The sequence below is a fragment of the Drosophila arizonae genome, chromosome 2 (genome assembly GCF_054131065.1).
Source record: "Drosophila arizonae isolate 15081-1271.41 chromosome 2, UAZ_ARI_1.0, whole genome shotgun sequence".
NCBI classification, from domain to species: domain Eukaryota; kingdom Metazoa; phylum Arthropoda; class Insecta; order Diptera; family Drosophilidae; genus Drosophila; species Drosophila arizonae.
The window spans coordinates 8,790,330-8,808,366 of NC_142922.1; positions in this window are offsets into that span (position 1 = coordinate 8,790,330).

Sequence of the window (18,037 nt, forward strand, 5' to 3'; positions counted from 1 at the left end):
CACCTTTCAACAGCTCGTTTTCGCACCTTTCAAATGAGTCCTGCTCTCTGTGCGGGTGTGTGTAGGTGTGTGTGTGTGTGTGGGTGTGCGCTCAAGAATTTGCAGCGCCGTTAAAACTGAATTGATTTGTTATTCATGTTTGCTGACTTATGGCCAACACTTGGGGCGTTGCGCCTACCATTCAACGTAACCAGGACCTGGCCTCGGCGCCAGCTATCCTTTTTTTATTTCGTCCTTTATTTCTCACTTTTTGCTTTTATTTCATTTTTTTTTTGGGTTTGCCTTCTTTTTATTTTCTTATTTGCCAAACGTGAATAGTGAAAATTTAATGCACGCAGCGCGCGCATTCACCTGGAATGACGCTGTGGTTGTGTGTATGTGTGAGTGTGTGTGGGTGTGTGCGTTTGGCTTATACTTGAAAGAGGCGCACGGTACGTTCAAGTTGCTCTTTGGCTTTTATTTTTATTAAATTGCCGCAAGGGGAACATTTAGCGCATGTTTTAATAAAAAATTAAAAACAAAATAAATAAATATAAATAAAACTGAGCGAAATGCGCGCGTAGCGAGCCATGAATTGCCAATGGCAGGAGAAGGGCTGAAGGGGGTGGGGGTAGGTAGATGGTGGTAGGGGTAGCGTAGGTGGACCAGGCTGGCGGGTTTGGGTCTGCCGCGCTTAAGTGGCCAAAAGTGAAAAGGATTGAAGGGGGCTCAGACCGGGAGGCTTGGACGCAAATTGCGGCAAGTGGAGGCAGCAGCTGCGGCAGCTGCGGCAGCTGCAACGATAATGCTAGTTTTTGAGGACGCGTGCATAAATTAAAAATGATTTTTTTCTTTTGTATAAATATTTTATTTTATTAAGCCATTAAGAGTTAAGCACTATATAAACATTAAAATCATTGCCGTTAACTCATTCAGTTAAGTGGTAGACTCAAAAAAAAGCAGGTATTTATTAAGCTTTTCAAATGTTTCATATCACGGAAATTATATAGACTTGATAAGTCGTAAGCCTACAATATAATAAAACTTTAAAATATTTTAATATTAAAAAATTTCATCTGTAGAATGTCGTTCTATTCTTCAAGTTTTTAAATGCCAGGATTATTATTCATACTTCTTGCACTGCCGTTAAATCGTTACGAATCAGACCACATTATGTAATAACTCTAGAAATTGTTATAAAAACTAAAGCATTCATCTAAAAGCACTACAAAGCTCCCATTTTCTAGGATATTCAAGCTTAGTTTTGTCTTCTTCTTTTGCTCCCTCCATTCACTTTTAGCTATTGTCTTGTCTTAATCTTGACTTCAGTTGTACTGCAAAGGCAAATTGTGAAATTTGATTTGGGTTGCGATCCTTTTTTGTGCACCTTGTGCCACCTAGTGATTATCGGGCCACAAAAATCTGCCGTATTAGCTGCCCCATTTCGTGGGCATTTTATTCATTTTCGGGAGGGTGCAAGAGGGGCTGGCAAACTTTTAATCACCTTGGCTGACAAGTCAAGACAAATAATTGCGCCGCCAGTCACATCTTTTGTGTGCTCGGGCGTAAAACGAGCACAGCCACGCCCACGTGGCTCGCCCACACTGTCGGGCAGAACTCCCCCGGCATAGGAAAAACATTTGCAGGCCAGCATAATAAATCAAGGCATAGAAAAATATTTAAATTTAAATGTTTTAAAAGCAGACGGAAACCGGAACTGGCTGCGGCGGCAGTCACTTTCATTATTGAAAATATAAATCACATTCATTTGGCCAGCACAAACAACAACAATAACAACAACAACAGCAATCAGATACCCTTTGAGAGCTGCAAGTGAAATTGGCTAAAGGTGAGGTAGGAGATGGAACGGCAGCAGCAGCAGCAGGAGTCGGAGTTGTGGGCGGACCCGGCAGGTCGGGTTTGTTTTTGTTTGTACTCTGCGGCTGGCTCTGCGGCGGGTTCTCATTTTTACGATAAAAACAAACAAATTCATAGCTAATAAAATTGCTAATAAATAAACGAGAATGGCGTAAGCGAAAAAAGGGACACGAGCCAAAACAAAGCAGCCGCAAAGCAAAGCAAAGAAAAAAAAAAAAACAACAACAAAAAACAAAACATCACACAGAGAAAAAAGTTGGATATAATGAAAAAGTCGGTGACGCCAACCTGGCCACATTGACCAACAGCCGGCGGCCATTTTGGGGCTAACGGTGCATTAACCAGGTGTGGGTGGACACATTCACGATGGGCGTGGCGCTCGCGTGCCTCAACTGCCGACAATTGCCACCAATTCCGTGTGCTCTGTCCATTCTGCGTTTTTCCTCTTTATTTATTGTATTCGGTTGCGGATTTTACTTTACATTTTTTTGTTTAATAAAATATGGAGTGGTGAACCGAAGAGATACTCAGTAACATAAAAATAATGATTATATAATTGTTAATTCAGATTGCTATGATTTATGCATATATATTTTTTAAGTTGTTTTTTCGTTTTTAAATCAGTGTTGGTTTTATTATTGTGAGATAATATTGTTTATAAATTATAGTCTGAGCTGTCCAGAGATACCGCTAGCCATATCATATTATATCATACGTATACACATAATAATTGTTTTGTAGGACTTTGATAATATCTACATTATGAAATATTTGAAATCAGATTAGCTTTCAGCAAATGTGAGTGCAAAGCGAGGCGAAGCTTTAATGAAATTAGATTCCGTTGAAAAATTTCTTATCTAAGAGGTATTAAGTGTACATATATGTACAATAAAGTGATTGAGTGAATACTAGTTTTTTGCTTAGGATCTAATAATCGAGGAGGTATTAGAAAAAATAGGAAAAGATTGTATGCATGGATATTTTATAATCCAATAATCATACAGGTGTAAAACATTGAATTTACTAAGTACGAATCGTACTTTACTTTTTTTTGGAGCGGCCATCATATCTTTGTGACAAATGATCTTTTTGGATAGTTTTATAGGTCTAAGTTACTTCCATATTAATATTAATTTATTTTTTTACAGGGGTAAAGTGCATTGTATCGCCATAAAATATAAAAAATAAAAATTTTATTGTTCAGAAATTGAAAAAAAAAAAAAAAAAATCTAGAACCAAATGTAAAGTTTTAAGGGAAATTTAAAAATATAAAATGTAAAACATTTTTTATTTAAATTTTATTGAGTTAAGACTCCAGACCTTAAATTTTAGTGTTACTAAATTGTTCTCTTCATTTGTACGACTTAAACTCTTCTACATTCACTCCTCGAGTAGAGTATTCAATGAAAACTATCTAAAGTTTTCCAGAGTATGTAGATAGATAATATCTCGCAGTTCATTTTTAATATTGTTTTTGTTATTGGTTTCGTTTGGGATATTTGATTCGTTGTTGTGGTGCAATTTTAATCAAATGATTGCTGGCGTCGACTTGTCGACGCGCTAGGAAATCTAGAAATCCAATTACATTTTGATGAAAGGCGGCTAGGTAAATGGTCAAGTGGAGTATTGGGGAACGGTGGGGCAGGCAGCATTTGGTTTTATGTAAATCAGTTGGTAAACTGTATTCAGGTTTATTAGCCCTTTGCAGCTGACCGCAGGTGCTGGACCATAAAAAGTGTTTGGCCAAGCAAAATGAACGCTGAAAAGCGGCGAAGAAGATAGATCGGAGCGTTGAGAAGTTGAAACGTGGGTCATCATTTCATGTCTCAGCTCATAAATCTATGGCGCATAAAAAAGTGCTGAGGGCGTCAAAACGGGCCGGAGTTTTCCGCTTAAGTGCAGGATCCAACGGAGACGGGAGCCGGACTCATAGAGGCCATGATATGTCTGCAATTGGGGTTTCACTTCTTTATTCTTTTAAGGTTCTCCTTAAACATTTTTTTTTGTGTTTTTTTTTTTTTTTTTTTTTTTTTTTGAGATACTTTCTTTTATTTTGTTGTGTTAAATGAGAGGAAGTTGGTTTTACGCTTACTATTTGCATTTTTATGGAAGGCCGCGTGGAAATTGAGCCATTTAATGAGCTCTGAAGTTGCTCCAGCTTTTGGCCAAGAGAGATACGGCATTGGATATGCTACGATTTAATGCGCATATAAAGATTGTACCACAGATTCGAGTTCAACATTTTGATGGCCCATCTACTCAGGGCAGCGGCAACTGTAGCTGTCTACTTTGGGCTGAACAGACCGTAACGCGCTTTTCTCACTTAACGCGAAGGACGAACTGAAATATTGCACAATTTAATGGGAAATTAATAAACCAAAAACAGCTGCTAAGCCATAAACCAAACTAACTGAGCTGCTATGGCGCCAAGGCGGCTCAAACCTTCTAATCTTAGCCCCCAAATGCGACCTAAATAAACAAAAACAAACAAACAAGCCCCCACATGCACACCCACACACCGAGTCAGAGAGAATGGGAAGGGGTAGAGATAGACAGAGAGGAAGAGAGACAGATGACACTCAGAGATAAAGCTAAAGATACAGCTCGAAAATGTACAGATAGAAATCCAAGGTCGCGTACCCGCTGATAAACTCGTGTTGGGGCCAGCACAACCGCAAAGGAGACTCAGACGCAGAGGCAAAAACAAACCAAAGACAAAACATGCTGCACACAGTCAAAGGAATAAACCAAGCAAATAATCCTTTGGCTTAAATAACAACAACAAGAAATGGCAAAAGCTGGCATATAGCAGAAAAAAAGAGCTCAACTTGTGTGTAATGAATAGGAAATACCCTAGGAATACCCTACATCCCTCATATCAGTCTGTTGTCTATGCTTGTCTATTAAACAATTATATTTTATTTGAATACGTACGCCTAGTCTGATCTTCAAGTAGAGAACATCGACCAATTCTCTGTCTGACTTATCATACCCTATGCGAAGTTAAGGAAAAACTTAAACGATAGAATGTTTGACAAAAAATGGCTTCACTAACTTGAAGAGGCTGTTAGGGGCGTGGCAAAAATTGCGGCAAGTCGCTCAGCCGTGGCAAACTTTGAACTCTTCTGCCATTTTTTATCCTTCATATGGCGTATACTTGATTTTCTTTTTTGTTTGTTGGTGCGATTTTAAAGGATGCGTGCCAAGGCAGTTTTGTACACGGCCGCCGCATTGTCCTTTTGCTTATCGCGATGCACGTGACGAACGATGGGGCGTGGCACGCTGCTGGCCTCAATGGCGGTTGGCGGCTGGCGGCATTCTGAACTTTCTTAGCGTCTTTGTGATTTTGATTTCGCCTCATCATTCACTCTCACTCTTTGACTCTCGCCTGTGGCCGTTTTAGCTTTTATTTTCATTTCAGTTTTGTGCTTTTGCTTTGTTTTGTTTTTGGGCTGTCTCTTGTTGCGTATCCTTTGGCATTAATTTGGCAAAGTGTTGTCCTTGTTGGCGGCTTGCGATCTCAGCCGGCGATAAGCGAGCTAATTTCGTGTAATGAAATAAATTAAAATGCGCCCTTGTGAAAATAAACAAATTGGCTTGCTAATGCGACATTGCGTATACGCCGCGCTGTACCAGTGAAAGGACAAACGAGACATTTCAATCGAAAATGGCGCTTGAATCGAATCGACTGGCGACAAAAAGGATTTTGCAACAATTTACAAAATGAAATCAAAGCGCGCACCAGAAATTGCTGCTGGAATCCTATTTGAATAGCATTGGATAAGAGATTTAAATATTCAAAGCATTCGTTACGACAGCTTTAAGTTTTAAGGCTAACAAGAAGAACTCAAATAAAACTCACACACACACAGGCAGGACCATACACACAAGCACACGCACTTCTTAGTGTTGTATATGCGCTTATATGCAAACAATTTGTTCATATTGAATTTGGCCTTGGCTGTCGCATGTTTTATATCGTACGCTCTCCCCATTGGCTTGGCAACATGCACTGAGCGAAATTAAGGGCAATGCGTATTTAAAGTAATTTTAGAATGTCCAATGATATTCGATTTCAGCTGCTTGCTCAGGGCTGAAAACTTCGGTCCTTAGTTTAGAAAATCTAATGTATAGCTGAAAATACAGCAGTAAGTAAAAATTCATATTACTAGAATTTAATTTATTTAAATATTTAAATTTGCTTTCTGTTATGGTTAATATATGCCAAATTCAAGATTCAAATTGAGATTTGGTTATATTTTTGCTATTTGTCGACTTCAACCATATCGAAACCTCAGTTGATTTCAGTTCGCTTTCTTCGCTCAGTGTATTTACTGCAGGCCGTTCACTGCGCTCCGCTTTAGCATTTGCTAATTCGATGCCAAACTATAAATTTGTTAGCTTTGCCACATATGAGAGCGTTTATTTCAATATGTGGGCGTTTTGCTATTCAAAACTTTGCCCCTTCTACGTAAGTGTGTGTGTATGTGTGTGCGTGTGTCCATGTTTGTTTAGGCCAAAGCTTAGCATATGGCAACTGACATGAACGGACGGACCAGCTGTGTGTGTGTGTGTGTGTGTGTGTGTGTGTGTCCTGGGGCCAATCTGTGTACGTGGCTCTTGGCTCGCTTTGAATCTCATCTGTGACACTCGTTAAACTTGTCGCCATTTAGTTAAATCAACTAAACCAAATTCAACTGTGCACACACACACACATACACGGCCACTCACACGCACGCAGGACTCGGCTGCCCTTTGCTGGTCATGTAGGCTCACGTACATTGTACCGGATGCAGAGCGGAAGTCGTGCATATCTCAAAAGCCCACTCTGCAGGACACCGCACCGTACCGAATCGCCCCGCCCACCACTCGCCTCGCACCGCCTCTGGTCACACTTGAGCTAACGTGACTTTACATTGCGCTCATTTTTATCAGCATAATTTAGTTGTGGGCAGCATTCCACTGTGCGGCACTCGGTTGCATTAGCTGTGCCCACGCCCACATTTGAAGCTCTAATTAAGCTGCTGCCGGGCACTTGAATTATTTAAGTGGAGCACGCAAAACCAAACAAAAATAAATAAAAAATATATACTTATTTCTATATATATGTATATGTGTATGTGAAATCATAATAAAGTGTTTCACATGCGCATTTCTCTAATTCGCATCCGCTCTGTGGGTGGGTGGTTGTACTTAGTGGCTGCACCACTCGACGCGCAATCAGCGTTCCGTAAGTTTTTATTTTTGAAGTAGTGAATCATTTTTTTTTCCATACGGCTGAGGTAGTTGGCGAAAAACTGCAGCAAAGTGCGGCCATCGCCTATGGCCAAGTGCAGTTGGCCAAGAGAAAGTGCATAATTCACAAAGATTACAGGTGGCAATGGTGGTGCGCGGTGGTTGGGCCTGCACTTGAACCCTGTTGCGCCGCTGGCTCATAAAAGTTAACGTGCCGCAAAAGTTGGCTAATCAATTTAGTCTTGGGTGTTGATAATGGCCATCATCTTGCTGGCTCCGCAGCGCCTTTGTCCCGACTTGGCCCCAGGTCTCGCGCGACTCTAGTCGTATCCATCGCTATGCTGTCATCCGTACGCAGAATAGCTGCAATAACAATTGCTTTGCTGCATACGCAACAATGCAGAATTCAAGCTGCCAGCCACTTTGCATCTCTCACTAAAGCCTAGCGATGAGCGATAGTTCGTGCTTGCTTGCGGATCTGAAATGAGAGTAGTGCTCCCATTTGGGGCATTTGATTATATTTGATTATAAATAAGTTTTGTTTGAATGATTCAAATATGAATTCATTTCATGTTAAAAATAGTGTAAGGATTTTTAGAACATTTTTGCTTTTTTTCTTTTCTTATCTTTTCTTATCTTTTCATACATTGTTTCATAACAAACCTTTTGGTGTTTGTTGAGCTCGAAACTTATGGCGTCTCCTCTCTCAGTGCTGCCAGAGAGTTAGTAAAACACAGCTGTCCTTTTGTGGCTTCAATTTCAATGTTAGACTATTTCTGTTAACTTCTGACCTTACATTAATGGAGAGCATGATGAGAGTGAGAGGAGAGCTTGCTAATAAACCCGCTCTTCCAAATGTATTAGAAATTTATGTAAGATAATTTTAATCATTAAAATATCCCTTATCAAATTCAACATGAATGCAGAGTGGTTATTTATTTTCCAATGAGGTATTGAATCAATCAATATAAACTTTGTTTATATCTGAATATATCTTCCGACTCCCTGCAAGTGTGAAATATTACATATACATAGAACCCTCTCGTGTTCGATTTCGTGCTCTTCTTTTGAAATCACGCTCTCAACTCTCGTGATGGATGCTGTTGTTGGTCGACGGTCGCTTTTATGGCTCAGACAAACTCTGGCCACGCCTTATTTAATGCTTTTGCCCGTGGCCAAATCTTTGCAACTGGCTCTGGCTCAGGCACCAGCTCCGGCCGTGACTTTGACTTCGGCACGTTGGCTCGTTTTTGGTCTGGCTTTATAGCCAGGTTTTTCAGCCGCAACGACAACGTCAACGTTGGTTTTGGCCAACTTGCGCTCAAACCCAAAACTGCGCGGCTCAGCCGCTTTTCGCGTAATTAAAAAGTGCGGCGAGCGTTTTACTCAGCCCCAGCCCCAGCCTCAATCTCAGTTCTTGCTAGTTGCCAGCGCCCAATGGTCTGCCCCAGCTGGGCATTCGCTTCACTTCACAGCTTTGTTGGCTGCTGTGGGGCTTGGCTGGCCGAATCCCCCACACCGCACACCCCCCAGCGTCTGCTGTGATCCGATTTTGCTGCGCTTTGAGTTTTAGACCGAGCATAAGAGGTTTCAACTCATCTGATTTAAACGTGCTACGTCTCCTCCCCCATCTCCCCTCCACCTCTCCACTTACCACGCTTTCGCTTGACGCGTAATTTGCGTTGAGTACGAGGCGAAGAAAAAAATGCATATTTCAAATTAATTAACGCTAATGAAAATGTTTAAAACTTGCAAGTTGCAGTTGTAGTCAAAAAGAAACGACTGCCCTCTCTCTCTCTCTCTCTGTCTCTCTCTCACTCTCTTTCTCTCTATCTGTCCCTCTCTCACTCTCTTTCTCTCCCTCTTTCTAACTATTGGTATCTCCCCATCTCATGGGCTCTCTGTTTGCCGTGCTGTTTGCCGACTCACTTCTAGTTTTTGTGGAAACTTTTAGAAAACTCAACTAAATCAGCAAATTTGCCAGCACCACGAGAAGATAATTTGCAATCCTTTGCTTTCGTTCGATACCCTGTAAAGCAAGGGTATAGCAAAGAGTCAACAGATTCTGGTTCAATTTAAAATAATTAAAAAATAATAAAATAATTAAATAAAGTTTGCAGTTAGTTGAGTGAGTTTGAATTGATTGTACATATTTCTAGGATATCTGCTTGTCGGCCACTGCCGTAGTTGAGCACGCCTATTTGCCTATTTTTAGTCGTCGTCTCTGTCACACACACTGGCGTTGATTTCCGCTTTTCGCTGGGCCTTCCTTTGCCTGCCGCACAAACAAAGGCGCCAGCTGCCAAACTTATTTGCCTAGCACAAACTGTTGCACAAACGCCGCACAATGTAATTTCAATCAATTTTATGGCACATTTATTTGCCAAGCACCTGAGCCGAGTCGAGCTGCCTGCCCCTGGTGCACCTGGCCTGGCCGCCTTTTGGCCCACTGCGAAATGCTGACTGGCCCTGTAAATTACTTGGCCAAGTGCATTTTCATTGCATTGCATAGAAAATTTCATAATAAATTATGAGAAACTTGTTTCACTTCCATTGTTTCCGATGCGCAACAAAAGCAGCTTTGCGCCCAACTTTTCCATCTCAGGGCATTTTGCTTTTGTTTTCCCACGACTCACTCCTATTGGTATTATGCATTGGAGCAAAACTTCCTATTGAATTTATAACATGACTATGTCATATTTTACATACATATATACAGGCAGAGTTACATATGTACATGCAGAGGCATGCATACATGCTGACCAGGGCTGCATGCGTTGGATATAAAATGCATAACTTTTGCAGATTGAATTATGAAACATATATGAATATTATTTTCTTATCACAATTGCAAAAGTTAAGAAAAGGTTACGACAATATGATATCTTTTATATATATCTTTTTACAACATATATTGAAACACTTATTGATCTGAGGCGAGGTTTGGCTTGCATTATGTCCAAAGAGGACCACAGATTATTTATTGGCCAGTAAAAAATAAAAGTAAAATTTATATTAAGATCAATATTTGTTTTGATTTAGGCTTTATTTTAGCTTAGCTGATTAATAAAAATACTATTAAAAATTTCGTTCTTGAAATTTTCTGCTTCAAAATTAGTCTGCAGCCATGAAATCTAAACGGCAATCTATCGAGTATGTGCATATCTCCAGCAGCTCTGGTAAACAAAAGGCGTTCATTGGCGACTGTTCTTCATAATTGAGTTTCATCTTGGTATATTGTGCAATATTTACAAATATCGTATGAAGTTTTATTGAAAGCTCGAAAAATGTAATTAAATGCAGCTGCTGCTCGAGTTTTGGCCTTAGCTTTCTTTTGATATGTGACTGGCATTTATTGAATGGTTTTAACTTTATTCAAAATAAAAAATATATCATAAAAATTAAAAAAATTTTTACTTATAATATATATCACTTTTTTATGATTTGTACAACTTTATTGAAGCAGAACTCATTTTTGTTTTCAACATCCTCTTTAGGGTTTGCTCTTCGGATCACCCCTGCATTAATGTTTATTAAGTTAGCTATAGTCCTCAAAGAAATATAAATATTTGTATTGTAGTTCCATTTCCAATTCGCTTTCAATTCAATCGATGTTGCTAACGAGTCTGCTAAAAGGCTGTTCCAGAATCATATTGATGGCCCGAGGCAGTTGTCTCAGTGTGCCAACCGTTATTGATATATGTAGTATTTGGGTAAGCCTTTCGCATCGGCCTGTCATGCTGTCTGGACATAACTTTTGGTACTGCAAACTCAAAACTATGACAAATAGCTGGAAGCGAGAAGCACAAATAGCATACACATCGTCGCATGCAAGTGCCGAGCGCTGCTGCCCTCAAAGGACATGGCCAAGGATGTGAATGCGGAGACAGCAATGCTGGATGCTGAACCCAACATATGTGCGCTATACGGCGACATTGCCGCCTTTCACATGTCGTGTTGCATGGCCAGTTTGCAGTCTGTTGCAAGCAACTCCCCACCTGCCCTTGGCCATTGTTGCCTCCAACTGCGACTCTGACTTCGACTCCTCCGGCTCCTGCTGCTGCTGTTGTTTACTGCCGCATTTGACGTCTGTGGTGACATTTGAAGTGGCGCCCTTGGTGCAAGCGGCCAAATAAATGCCAGCAGCCTTATGGCTCAGTGTGCTCAGCAGCCACTGGCGTTGGTCCTTTCTGCTTTATGGCTGTGCTGCTTGCCACTTGATTGTTGCCTGGGCACGACATTTAAATGGCTCAGCCAAATGCATAATCATGTAATTGTGCTGCAGCTGCACCTGTGCCGCTGGCACCTGCGCTGGTCGCCGCCTTTGCCTCAATTCCCAGCGGCAGCGGCAAGCATTACGCATACGCCGCGTTGGCCGGGATTTTAGCAACGTGCTTTCTTTTTCCTACTTTTTGGCTGGCTTGTGTCCCATTTGATTTAATGCGGCGCTTAGTAACCGACAATTGTGCACAACACTTTGTTGGCATTCTTTTTGCCCTCGCCTGACACTTAACTGTGAAAAATTGTGAATTATTATGGCAGCACTTGGACGCCAGGCACCCTCAGTCCCCCTCAGCCCCAGCAACGTAGCCCTCACCAGTTTATGGCTGCGATTTGTTACGCACCATTGGGCTTGGTAGCCCACAAAAGCTGCGTCAACAATACAACAAGAGAAGCGGCAGCATAAATAGTAGCAGCGGCAGCGGCAGCAGCAGCTGCAGGACAAACAGGACTTTGCAGGCTCTGGCCAAGCAAAAGCGCTACGCTGGCAGTGGGCCCAGGTAAACAAACAATTCAAAGTCATTTGTGTGACTTGAGCTGCGTAGGTGGGCAAGCTGTTCAGCTCAGCCCAGTTCAGCTCGACTCCGCTGAGGTCCTGCGCCGGCGACAGTCAAGTGTTGAAGGAAAAAAGGAAGCAAATGTCAGAGCTCTACACGCTGCTATGTAGGTGATTATGACACTAAAGAGGGGCACGATCCGTCTTTGCCTTTGGCTTGTGTGGCAGCAAAAGGTGTCAAGAACACTTTACGCATTCGCTTAGCGCGACAGCGTGTCTTGAGCATACCCTGTGAGGGTGCTGAAGAAGGGGTATTCCGAAAAGAAGATTTGCATAAAACAAATGCCTGAGGCTAACAACATAAAGTCTAGTCATATAGGATATTATATAGTCGAGCATGCGAAATGCAAGCAATTTATACACTTAGTTTTCAGTTGCTGCAAAGAGTGTGTGGCTTTTTGCTTTATGCTCAGTTTAAAGGATTTGTTAGGTTAGTTAGAGAAAAAATATGATAAGTACCTGAGGATTGGAAACCCAAAGCAGAGTTTAGGTTCAGAACGGGACTTTTTCGTTGACAGCGCTGATAGAAAACAGGAAATAATTTAATTAGGACTTAAGATTTGAAGCTTGTTAAAAAGTGAATGTATCCTTTAGACAACAATAAATAAATAAACAAATATATATTTATATTAGTTGCATGCTGCTAAGCATCTGAGTTTGTTCGACTTTAAGTAGCTGCGCCACTTGAAGTATGTTTTCATTTGTAAATTGAATATATCTTAAAGCACTTAAAGCTCAGCTTGACTACATTAGAATTTGGTAAACGTATCCTGTCCCGTAAACTTTTAACCCGAAAACATTCTTTGCTCCTGCATTTTGCACCTTTGCTCATGAAATGTGTTTACCTAAGTGAACGGCAGCGAGAGCTCGAGTGCAAGAGAAAGAGAAAGAGGAAACGAGTTAAAGTCACCTACGTCTTGGCATCCATTCGTTCTGCCTAGGCGCCGGCTGGGCCAAGATGTTGGCTTTGGCAAACAAAAAATCTCATTAATCCATTTAGTAAATGCGAAGCAAAAAAAAACAGAAAAAAAGTTCAAAGCGCCTGTTCGCTGTTGCAGAATCTGAGCTACAACTGTGCAAGTGTGTGTGTGTTCGTGTGAGAGAGTGTGCAAGTGTGCATATACTGTTTGTCGACACTGTAAAAGAAATCCTTTTGGGAGCACTAATGAGTTTGACATTGTTTTCTACTAACAAGGCAGCAAAGTTAGGGCAGGCCCAAAGCAGCCGCCAGGTGGGACACCCCGCATCCCAGCCACCCGGCCCCCCAGCCAGCCAGCCAGGCAGCCAGCCGGCTAGCTCTCTGCACCACCTGCTCCTGACGACATTTGCCTTGGCATCCTTTGGCAGTTCTATTACGATTTCAACAGATGCCAGCCAGCTGCTGTCCCAGACCTAATCTTAAGCTTTAATGATTTTTCTGCTTTTATTTTTGAATTTCTGGCTTTTTTTTGCATTAATTGAAAACGTTTCATAATAGCAAGCGCTTGGGGATTTAAAGAAAAAATCATGATCAATCAGAGACGTGCTCCAAATGTGGGTTTAAGCTGAAAGCGAGAAAGCTAATTCTTAAATCAAGCTATTTTTAGGAGCCTATATTTAGGATTATTATACATATTACATTACTTTAAATTAAATTTAAAAAAGTCATATATGAAATAATGAAATAAGTAAATGCGTCTTAAAAGATTTATTGCAATAGACTTATAGCAGGGTTAGATCTAATTTAGGCTTATCTGTCTTATATTAACTGAGCTAATTCTTTTGTAGAGATCAGATTATGCAGCTAGATTTTTTTTTAGCATCCATTCCAAATTTGGCTTAGGCCGTAGTCAATAAGTACTTCAAGTTGCAGAGCTTTTAATAATTTCTTGACGAACTATGATTTTCTTTGACTTCATGTTTCGGACTTCGAGCATAACTAATTAACTAATGCATTAATGCCTTGGCAAGTGAAGAGAAGGAAGGCAAGCTAGTTTCTCGTGGGGACCGTGTTGAATGCTGAAGTGCCTAAAGCCGATTTCTCAGTATGCTTTATATATTAAAAAGTGTAAAGAGTGCATTTGTATATGTAGGTAGGGCAGGCCTGACTGGTTGGCTGGTTGGCTGTTTCCGGCGTGCATATATGTATTTTTGGCATGACTAATGTTTCCCTTTTGACTCATTTGGTTGTGCGCACACACACACACACACACAAACGTACGTAGCTGCTGTTAGTGCTGCTGAATTCAGAATTGCCATTACACACATACGTTTGGAATCTGAAACTACGCTGCATATGCGTGTGTGTGTGTGTGTGAGTGTGTTACTTTGCACATACACACAGGTTCCATGTGCGCCGAATTTGAGGGAATATGTGGCAGGCGGCGATTGTAAATTACGCCCTAATGCGCCCATTTGTATGCTACAACAATTGCCGCTTATTGAATATTTAGCAAGGAGCGCAACTACCTGACAGTGAGCGTTGGCGACTTCTTATCTCTTTTGCTGTCGTTTGCAAATGAACTCATTTGGGATTTCGTATGCGTGTTTTAGACTGCTCAAAAATAAGTATGAAAGAAGATGGAGAAAGGGAAGAAAAACTGTGAGCTTCACAAAAACGAAAAGCCAAACTTTTTTGCACTTTAAATAATTAAACCAGCGCATAGGCGGCCAGGCGACGAGACATGAGAGCGGGTTGCATTCAACGGCCACGCCCATTCAAAGGCAAATGTCAGATGTCAGGCGTCTAGGCGTCGCATTCGTAATCTTCTAGCATTGATAGGCCAACATCAACGGTTGACTGACAGGCCAACTGCCCGGGGCCAGACGGGGCCAAATATCCGATAAGAGCTAAACAAGCAAATGGAATTCAAAGAGTGCCCAGGGCAAGCACTGAACAAACCTTAACAACACCGTGGCTCCAGATTGTAGAGAAATTGTAAAGAAAATCCTAAAAAAAAAAAAATAATAATTTGTATAGTTAAATGGTAAACGGTTTCTTTTAATTTCCATTTGATGAAAAGATAAATTAAAATTAATAGGAATAGGAATAATGATAAAATGTGACCTTCGCATATTTCATGGGAACTAGGGACAACTTTTGATGTTATCTTTAAATTGTAAACTATTATTAAGAATTATATCACTCAACCAAATGATAGTAAATGTTATTAGTATGCGGAATCGTATTATGCTTATATTAAGGTAAAGGTAATCTGATTGGCTGAGCTGTTGAAGATGTCACAGTGAATCTAGTCAAGTTTATGTTTTAGAAGTGAGAAATAGAGATTCAGCTATATTATGTAGTAATCCAAATTAGTATATTTTCATGTGAAATTCGTTAAACAATATTAAGCAATTTAGACTTTTAATAAACTGCGTGTGTAGAATACGAATACGAGCTGAGAAGCGCTGTCGCTGCGTCTCATAACTCGGCTTTGGCTCTATTCTCTGGGGCTGTGTCGCTGCTTTGATTTCCTGTGTGAATTCGGTTAGCTCGAAACCACTGTGCAGTCTTTGGAAATGTCATTTTAAAATGCCTTTCAATTCGGTCCAAGCACCCACACAGCTCCAGCTAGAGCATGCATGGGGAGGTGGAGCTGGAGGTGGAGCTAGAGCTAGAGGTGGAGCTGGAGCTTGCGCTGTCGCTGTCGCTGGCATGGCACTGGTTGCCTTTTGGTGGCGTTGGCAATGACGCAATCGATACTTCATTAAGATATCGTGTTTTTGTGCCTAGACGCTTTCCGTTTACGTTTCCTTGATTACTTTACATAGTTGTTCCTCTGGTTTACTTGGCTCAATTGCTTTCGCTTTGCCTGTCTTATCTGCATTTTGGCCTACACTTCAAGGCTGACTGGCTGGCTGCCTGTTGGCTGCCCGGGTTGGCTCTTTGTCTTTTACACTTGGCAAATAAATCGCAAAATCCTATCACAAACACGGAGGGACCGAAAGAGAGAGAGAGCTTGTCGTGGCTCGGTGCCTTCCTCTCAAAAACATTATTTGCCGCCGGATGTATGCACGAAGGCGTCAGCGTCATGTGGCTCGGCTACATTTGGCAATTGGGGGAGCCGGCGTGGCTTATTTAATCGTGGGGTCGAGCTCCAGATGAGTCCGAGCGAACATTTCTCGTGTTTATCACACGAACACAATCAAATTAGCGCACATCGAGTACAAATAACTAAAGATAGCCAAACAAATATCCACAGCACCAGCTGTCAGCAGGCCGGGTGCGGGGGACAACTTGAGTGGGTGGGGCGTATCCAAAGACCACACTTGGTATTTGGGGCAGCTAAGAAGCCGTGTGGCCCACTGCAACATTGTTGTCGGTTGCATGCCTTAATACACTTACCCCAAAAGGCTCTACGAATTATGTCAGGCAATGTTTTATAAGTAGATGACGGTTTTCCGATTGTTACTAGAAAAGATTTTCAGCAATACCTATTGCACATATTCTCAGGATTTTTCTATTTATTTAAAATTATATAAGTATATGCATTTACAGTTGAGTCTAGAAAAAAAAAATCGGATCCCCTTAAAAAAATCGTTCTGAATAATTTGAATTTTTGTGTAAATCGAAAAAAACAAGTAAGAAAGCTCTAGTCGAGACTGCTCGACTACGAGATTCCCTGAACCCTTGGAGTGCTAGCTATTTCAATAATTTTTCGCGTCTTTCAGCTTACACAAGAAACACACACACATACACAAACACATACACACACAAGCACCCACGCATAAACACGCATGGGCTGCAGTGTGCGCTTACTATGAGAACTTAATTGTTTAATAACTTTTTTTGTGGACGTACGATCTTCATGAAACTTTCAGATTATGATTATAACATGAATATGCATGTAATTGCCAAAGCACAAGTCTCTAGTATTTGAAATACGCGTTTTACAAAAGTGAGGGTGAGGGGGTGAATTTAGAGGTGGGGGGTAAATTTTAACAAAAACCGAAATTGTATAAATTGCATATAAGCATACATTCAAAATTTGGAGACTCTAGCAATAAAGATGTAGAAGATATAATTTTATAACTGGTTTTCGATAAGGTTTTTCATCGATAAAAAAAGATCGGGATGAGTTATCGAATTTTAATGATAAACTCGATATCCGCGCTGTAATTACGAACATTTTACAAAAAATTTGAAGTCTCTAGCTCTTATATCTTCGGAAATCGACGCGTTCAAACATACGGACAGACGGACAGACGGACAGACAGACAGACGGACAGGGCCAAATCAACTCAGCTCGTCACCCTGATCAAGAATATATATACTTTGTGGGGTCTGCCACGCCTCCTTCTGCCTGTTACATACATTTCAACAAAACCATTATACCCTGATTTCCCATTTTCAATGGGTTCAGGGTATAAAAATCCTATCCCCTTGCCATTTCGAACTATCGGTACTCGAGTGTATAGTTATATAATATCTACACTTATATCATTTTAGATAAAAAAAAATTAAGAATTTGTTTAATGGGTATTGCTGAAAATCTTTTTTAGTCATAGTGAGCTGTTATGTTTACAATAATCCCATAGAGATTATGGAGAGAATATTTGTCTTATAAAATTAATTTGATCCTCAATGATTGACATTCTACAGAAATGTTATTGGCATTAGCACATACTATACTCTCCATATATATGTATATATGTTGAAAGTATATTTAATCTTCCACACCACGCAGATAGCTCCCTTCTCCTTGTTGCGCTCAGTCGCTGCAGATGGCCCGCCTGCTGTGCGTGTGTCATCCAAATGAAGTTGCCCAGAAGGGGGGAGGCGACTGCGCTTCTTTGGGATCTGTGGTGCGCCTGTAACAATTGCACTTTGTACTTTGTTTTGGCATCGCTGCTGTCACAGTGTCAGGACTTTTGTTGTGCAGTGTCAACGGGTGCTGTAAGGAACTTTGTTCATATCACCACATAAGGCAGGCAGCTCAGAGTGCAAACATGCACACAGGCACACACAGACACGCACACTCGCATGTCCGCACACACTCACACACTTGTGTTGCATGCTGCCACAATGTTGCAAGTGTCGTGTTGGCTGTTGTCATATCTACGGCTACATGGGCGCCTTGCGCACCCGTTTAATCAACATTACTTGTGCTTAAATCAATTACAACT